The sequence below is a fragment of the Microtus oregoni genome, unplaced genomic scaffold, assembly GCF_018167655.1.
Source record: "Microtus oregoni isolate MIOR12 unplaced genomic scaffold, Mior012 000082F_ref0000272, whole genome shotgun sequence".
Taxonomy (NCBI): domain Eukaryota; kingdom Metazoa; phylum Chordata; class Mammalia; order Rodentia; family Cricetidae; genus Microtus; species Microtus oregoni.
The window spans coordinates 5,476,533-5,484,157 of NW_024544542.1; positions in this window are offsets into that span (position 1 = coordinate 5,476,533).

Below are 7,625 nucleotides of genomic sequence, written 5' to 3' on the forward strand. Positions count from 1 at the left end.
TAAGAACAAATTTAAACAATACGTAGCCACAAATCCAGCCCTACAGAAAGTAATAGAAGGAAAATCGCAACCCAAGGAATCCAACACTGCCAACACTGCCTACAATAACCCAGGCATCTAATGACCCTTCACGAGCACATCTCAAAGAAAGGAGACACACAATCTCTACTACCAAAAGCAATAAGAATAACCGGAGTAAACAACCACTGGTCATTAATATCACTTAATATTAATGGGCTCAATTCACCTATAAAAAGGCACAGGCTAAAAGATTGGATATGAAAACAGGATCCAACATTCTGCTGTTTGCAAGAAACACATCTCAACCACAAAGACAGGCACCTACTCAGAGTAAAGGGTTGGGAAAAGGTGTTTCAAGCAAATGGTCCTAAGAAAAAAGCAGGTGTGGCCATACTAATTTCTAACAAAACTGACTTTAAACTAAAATCAATCAGAAGAGACCGAGACGGTCACTTTATACTCATAACAGGAACAATTCATCAGGAGGACGTCTCAATCCTGAATATATACGCCCCCAATATAAAAGCACCTACTTATGTAAAAGAAATATTACTAGAACTCAAGGCAGACATCAAACCACACACACTAGTAGTAATAAAAATATTTATGCAGTGCCTACAGTTAGCACAAGGTTCACAGAGAGATGTTTTTTATGAAGAAAACTCAGTAATGCTACATTGCAATGGGATCTGAAATGGAAAATAAAAAAAATATTAAAAAATTGGTAATGCTATCTTCCTTTTAACTATTGACTTCTTATCACTATGTTATATTTTTCAAATTAAAACTAAAAAAAAAGTGTATCTATGTGTGTCTGAGATCGGGTTTGTGCATAAGTGCTTTCTGGAGGCAGAAGAGTTCATTGGACCGGCTTTTGCTGTAGTTACAGGAAGTTCTGAAACACTTGAAGCGTGAGAGCTGGAACTCAAATCTGGGTCTTTATCAAAAACACAACATACACTTACCCATCTATCCATTTCCAAAATTTTGATCTCAAATTACTGAATTAGTAACATGCTGTCTTTAAATATTTTGCTGACTAAATGCTTCCAATAAACATGATATGTACCTCAGACATGCATGCAATCTAGATAGACTGGTTTCGTTAATGAGCGCACTTGAAAATTTCTCTAAAAATTAGGAAACAACCTTCCTCAAGACCCAGTAATACCATTTTTGGGTATATATCCAAAGGATGCTCAATCATGCCACAAAGACATGTGCACAATTATGTTCATAACAGCATTGTTTGTCAGAGCCAGAAACTGGAAACAACCTAAAGGCCCTTCAACCAAAGAACGGATAAGGAAAATGTGGTACATTTACACAATGGAGTGCTACACAGCAGAAAAAATAACGACATCTTGAATTTTGCAGGAAAATGGATGGAGCTAGAAAACATCATTTTGAGTGAGGTAACTCAAATACAGAAAGACAATGATCACATGTACTCACTCAGAGCAAGGAAAACTAGCCCACAGCTCACAATCCCAGAGAATTTAGACAACAATGAGGGTCTTAAGGGAGACATACATAGATCTAATCTACATGGAAAGTTAAAAAAAAAAAAAAGACAAGATCTCCTGAGTAAATTGGGAGTATGGGAACCTTCATAGAGGGTTGAAGGGGAGAGGAGAGGCAGGAAGGGGAGCAGAGAGAAATGTAGACCTCAATGAAAATCAATAAAGAAAAGACAAGAAAGAAAGAAATATAGTATAATATAATTCACTCACTTGTATTGGTGGATGATATATGTAGCGTAAAAGGGCTAACCGGAGCAGAATACCAACCAATCACTGAGTGCCCTGACTCTTAACTCACAGGAAATGAAACAAACCCTGGATCTGATATCTGAGCCAGGGAAAGAAACATCTTTATCCCTGAACCCAGGACTAAAGAAATATGCCCTGACTCTATAACCAGTGCCAAAGAAATGTACTTTCTCGCTAGAATCAGAAGCCACTAAAAATATGCATAGGTCCCAAGATTAGAGCCAAAGGTTACAAAGAACCAGTGAAAGAAACACAGTTTGGCCCTGCGGTCACAGCCATATCTGTCCCTGACCAACTAATTTAACCCAATCCCGGAGCAGGGAAAACTAACCAGTCCTTCTTAGCCCTGTGAAAATTCAACCCCTAAGAAGCCCTGTATAAGCCTCTCTACCTGTTCAGTTGGAAACTTCCTCTTAGCCCCCTGGCAGAAGCACTCACTCTCCTGGACTTCTCCTTCCCAAATGAATATTTCTCATTAGAGTCTTGGGCACAGAATAGAAGAAGCTGTTTGGGAGCTTCCTTAGGGGACTGAGCTGAGAAAACCTTGCTGAGATGCTCCCTTAGTGGGGCTGAGAAGAACAGAAGTGATAAAATATGAATAGATCAAGCTATAGCCAATATTCCAGACTTATACTTTCCACATGACTTTTGGTTTTATTATCGTTGTTGTAATTGAAAGTATTGCTACTCTCCGTGCACAGAGAAATAAACCCATATAAAACTGTAATTATAGGAAAGGAGATGGTATGGTTAAAACAAAAATAAAAGTAAAGAAAGCAGGGAAAAGCATAAAATAGTCATAAACAAGGTAGATTTAGTTTTTACTAAAAAAAAGGCAATATAGAACACTCTACTAAGTTTGAAAACTTAGCTAAAATAAATATACTGAGTTTGATAAATCACTTAAATTAAGAGAGTGACTAGAGAGATGTTTCAGTGTTTAAGACGACCTGTTTTTGCAGGGGGTCCAGTTTTGGTTAGCAGCACCCACATAGTGGCTCACAGCCAGCGGTAGCTCCAGTTTTAGGGAATCCCTCTCTCTCTTCTGGCCTCTTAACACAATGTACTCATATGGTACACACACCTAAAGGCAAATACTCATATCATAATATAAAATTAAAAATAGACTTTTAAAGATTTTTATCCTTAAAAACATAAATATCAGTGTATTTAGAAGACATGGATGATGCTATAATTGACTTATTTTAAGTAGGTTCACAATAAAAATAAGAAAATATTAAGAAGATATTCGAGGGAGTAACCGATGAACCTTACTAATGGATGAAAAACTTCATACATGAAATTATAATAAATAGAAGTTTTAGAAACTTTTCTATGGTACTTATAATATTAATAGATTATATGTGAATCCACTACACATTTTTATCAATTATACAATGACCTATTGGTAGTTCCAGTTCAATTAAGAATTAAAACTGGCTTTGGGAGTGTGAATTGCTCCTTCTCTAAGACCAAGAATGCTTGCTTTTTCAAGGAAAATCAATCTCTGTCTCATGTCAGAAAAGTCACCTGTACAAGTGAGAAGAAAACCTAAGAGTTAGGGACTATTCTACTGCCACTAAACTCATAGTCCTTTGATTTACTTTTGACTCTTTAAAACTTTTATTAAGTTTTAAATAGTACCTCTAAATTTATAATATTATTATTAATGGTTATATAGAGTACTAATTAGTTCTAGAAATAGGATTCATCTACCTTCCTGTACATGATTTGGGGTTTGAGTCTGAAGCAAGTGACTAGGGATAAAACAAGTGTTCCCTGAATACATTTAATATATTGTGGTCCTTTAACCTCTCCAAGACCTGATGCATATGACATTTAAAATGTTTAAGTTTTCTGAAGTGAAACGACAATATCTAACATCAGCCCTTGTGATCTCCAAAGTATGATGGGGCCCCACAGAGACAATTCCACCTGGATTGTGGTAATTCCACAACTGACAAACACCACCCAAATCGCTCAGGACAGTTTTAAGGTGGTTATATAAGATGGTCCCATTTCATAGACTACTTCAGCCAGGATTACAGATAAGCTCTACACTTTTTCATCATATAGAGACTAAACAAAAAATAATACAGTTAGGTCTCCCAAAACTTGAGCATTATTCCAATTTTTTCAGGTCCCTTGCTTGATATTTTCACCACATAAAGACAATGGGAAGCTGTTTAGAAAATATGATGCCCACATGCCTGATAGATGTGGTGGGTAGGTTTTGCTTGTTCAGAGGATTACGGATGTTAGTAATCATTTAGGGGGCCTGATTGCAAATTACAGGTCATGGTCAGGGAAAATACCAAGCAAGCAGATTGGATTCAGAAATCTCTTTCTGAAAATGAAATAGGAAGTATAGGAATGATAGAATAAAAGCTTAAATTATTGAATTTACTTTTAAACTAAAAAGGCAACAATACGTCTTAAATGTTTTATATTTCTTTGGATTTGTGTATATTGATAGCTGCTTAGAAGTAGGGAGGTGTTTAGAAAGAGACTCAACACGTCTAGATCAAGGAAGGAGTTATTGGTGCCCTCTCCACTGCTTCTCAGAACAATTAGTTTTTTACCTAATATCTGATTCATGAATTTTTATTGATAAAAGAATAATTAGATAAATATTCCTTGGCAAGCAAGAACTGTCCCTTGCTTTTTTGAACCTAACCATTATGATAGGTGTTAAGATAAATCTCAGACTCCTTTTGATTTGCATTTTCCTTATGGCTAAGAACATCGAATGTTTCTTTAAGTGTTTCTAAGCCATTTGAAATTCCTTTGTTGAGAATTCTCTATTTAGAATAATTCCCCTTTTTTTTATGTGAGACCATGTTACTATCTCTTTTTTTTAATTTTTTATCTATTTATTTATTTATTTATTTAAGATTTCTGCCTCCTCCCCTCCCCTGCCTCCCATATCCCTCCCCCTCCCCCAATCAAGTCCCCCTTCCTCTCCCTTGTCAGCCTGAAGAGCAGTCAGGGTTCCCTGCCCTGTGGGAAGTCCAAGGACCTCCCACCTCCTTCCAGGTATAGTAAGGTGAGCATCCAAACTGCCTAGGCTCCCACAAAGCCAATACGTGTAGTAGGATCAAAACCCAGTGTCATTGATCTTGACTTCTCAGCAGTCCTCATTGTCCGCTATGTTCAGCAAGTCTGGTTTTATCCCATGCTTTTTCAGACCCAGTCCAGCTGGCCTTGTTGAGTTCCTGATAGATCATCCCCAATGTCTCAGTATGTGGTAATTCCCCATTTTTAATTGGATTATTTGGTTTGTTGATGTCTACTTTCTTCAATTCTTTATATATTTTAGGTGTTAGCCCTCTATTGGATGTGGAGTTGGTGAACTCTTTTCCAACTCTCTATGCTGCAATTTTGTTCTAGTCATAGTGCCTGTTTCCTTATAGAAGCTTTTCAGTTTCATGAAGTCCCATTAATTAACTGTCAGTCTATTAATCATTTTATTTTTCCAATTTGAGTCCCTGCACAGAAAATCAGTCCCCTTTTTTATGTGTACAAAATATCACATTAGTGGTGGGGTAACAAAATATCCAATATAGATTTAGTACTGATTTTAAAGTATTTTCTCTTTGCTTATTCATTTTTTCTTATTTTTATTTACTAAATAACTATTACATCTTTGGTGCTAGAATTGAGTTTCACACACCATAGTGAAAAATAGTGTATGATTCTCATCTTTAGCAGACCAAAACAGTGGTCCGAGGTGAAATTCAAAGGTGAAATATGAACTGAATCTAGAATGTGGATTTTAAGGCAGTTTAAGTTTATTTAAAACTATATTTTAGGCCAGATGTTGTGGCACGTGACTTAATTCCCTACACTTGAGAGGAAGAAGCATGCGGATCTATGGCAAAGAGCTTGAAGAAGGATGCTTAAAAGAAAGCCCACACTAGATCAGAACTGAGTATATTAGAGGGTTATTTATTTAGAAGTAGACTCACAGATCACAATCCTCTGGTGGAACAGGAACAGCAGCCGAATCTAGCAGCAGGAAAAAAGACCTGAAATGTGCTTTTACATGGGCCTAAATAGTATAAGGTCACACCCAAGTGGACGGGTAACTTAAGGGCTACTGGCGGTAGAAATTCCTACAGCACATAGCCTGTTTTATACAGTGAGATTAAGGCCAGCCAGAGCTAAGCAGTTTCTGTTTCTCTCTCTCTCTCTCTCCCTCTCTCTCTCCCTCTCCCTCTTCCTCTCTCTCTCCCTCTCCCTCTCCCTCTCCCTCTCCCTCTCTGTCTCTCTTTTGTCCCCACCCTCCTCCATCCTTCTTTCTCAAATTATCTTTTTCCAATGGCTTATTGCTGGTTTTCATACATAATAAGATGGTATGTAAATGAATATGAAAATATCTAGATGATCTATTCTTTGCGAAAACAAGCCTTACAAGGAACCATCTTTGGGCCATAGCATAGATTCAAATGTCTCTATAGGCTTTTGGTGGGCAAGCTCAAGATATATAGTAGGAATCCAGCAATAGGGGCTTTAAGAAAATACATATATTATTTGAAGAATGTTGATGGTGACTTGGTTGCAATAGAGAAAATACATGTTTGAGGGTGAGTCACATTTCTCAAAAATGATGAATGAACCTTTTTCTCAGATGAACATAAGGGCAGGGCCAGTGTCAGGAGGGAAGAGGCATGATGACTGGGGGAGAATCTGACATGTTAATGGCAGGGAGCTGGATTCATTAAATGAGTAGAGGAAGGGATATCTGATCATGAAATAAATTGTGGACTCAAACATGTCTATCTAAGAAGTGCATGAGCAAAATGAATGAGTTTTCTGGGGGTTAATTCAGAAAGAATTAAAAACCTGAATGTCTAGGGATTAAGACATTTTAATTTTGTTATTACTCTAAGAAGTAGTTTTCAATCTCCCTAATGCTGCCAGCTTTTAATCCATTTCCTCTGTAGTGACCCCCAACCATAAAATTATTTTTGTTGCTACTTCATAATTTTAATTTTACTATTGTTATAAATCACAATGTAAATGTCTGTTATTCAGGATATCTGATATGTAGCCCCTGTAAAAGTTTAGTTTAGTTCCAGTCTCAAGGGGTTAAGACCCTTAGGTTGAGAACTACTGCTCTAAGCTAGAGTAGCAATTTCCCATAATTATGAAAATTAATCGTGAGCTTGAAAACTGTCCTCTGGAAAGTACAGCCTGGGTGACAGGGTGGGGTACATAGAGGTGCAGTTCAGGAACTCCCACACTGTTCCTTTTTGGTTTTAATCAATTGTCTCTGATATAGACACAAAAGTTGCAACTATCTATTATGGCTTAGTTTATTTGGATTAAAAAAAGCCTTAATATTCCTAATCATTTGTGTCTAAAAGTCACTAAAATTAACCACTCTTTATAATAGCTACCCCAGTTTTGTCTCATGGTAAAGTAAGCCTGCTTGCATATGTGACCTGAATGATTTTAAACACTTAGAGAGGAAATTTGAAAGGCTTTTGGACTTCCTAAAAGTATTAATATAGAGAATTCTTATTTTAGGGCAGTTTTAAATTTCTTTTTTAAGTTTTTGTTTTCTTGTCTTTTTTTTGTATTTTTTTTACAAATAGCCTCAGTGATAAGTATACCTGATTTCCTTCCTCACGTTATCCCCAACAAAAATAATAGTGACTGTTGACAAAATTCGTGTATTTTAAATTGCAAGGGTTAAATTAGAGCTGCTTCCACAGGAGTGAGAACTGGGAATCCACTTCAGACCCAGAGCACTTTCAAGTGTTATGTTCTCTGAAAAGAAGAGAACCAAAGAAAACTCTGGACTATTCACGAAGTATAGTTGCTTTT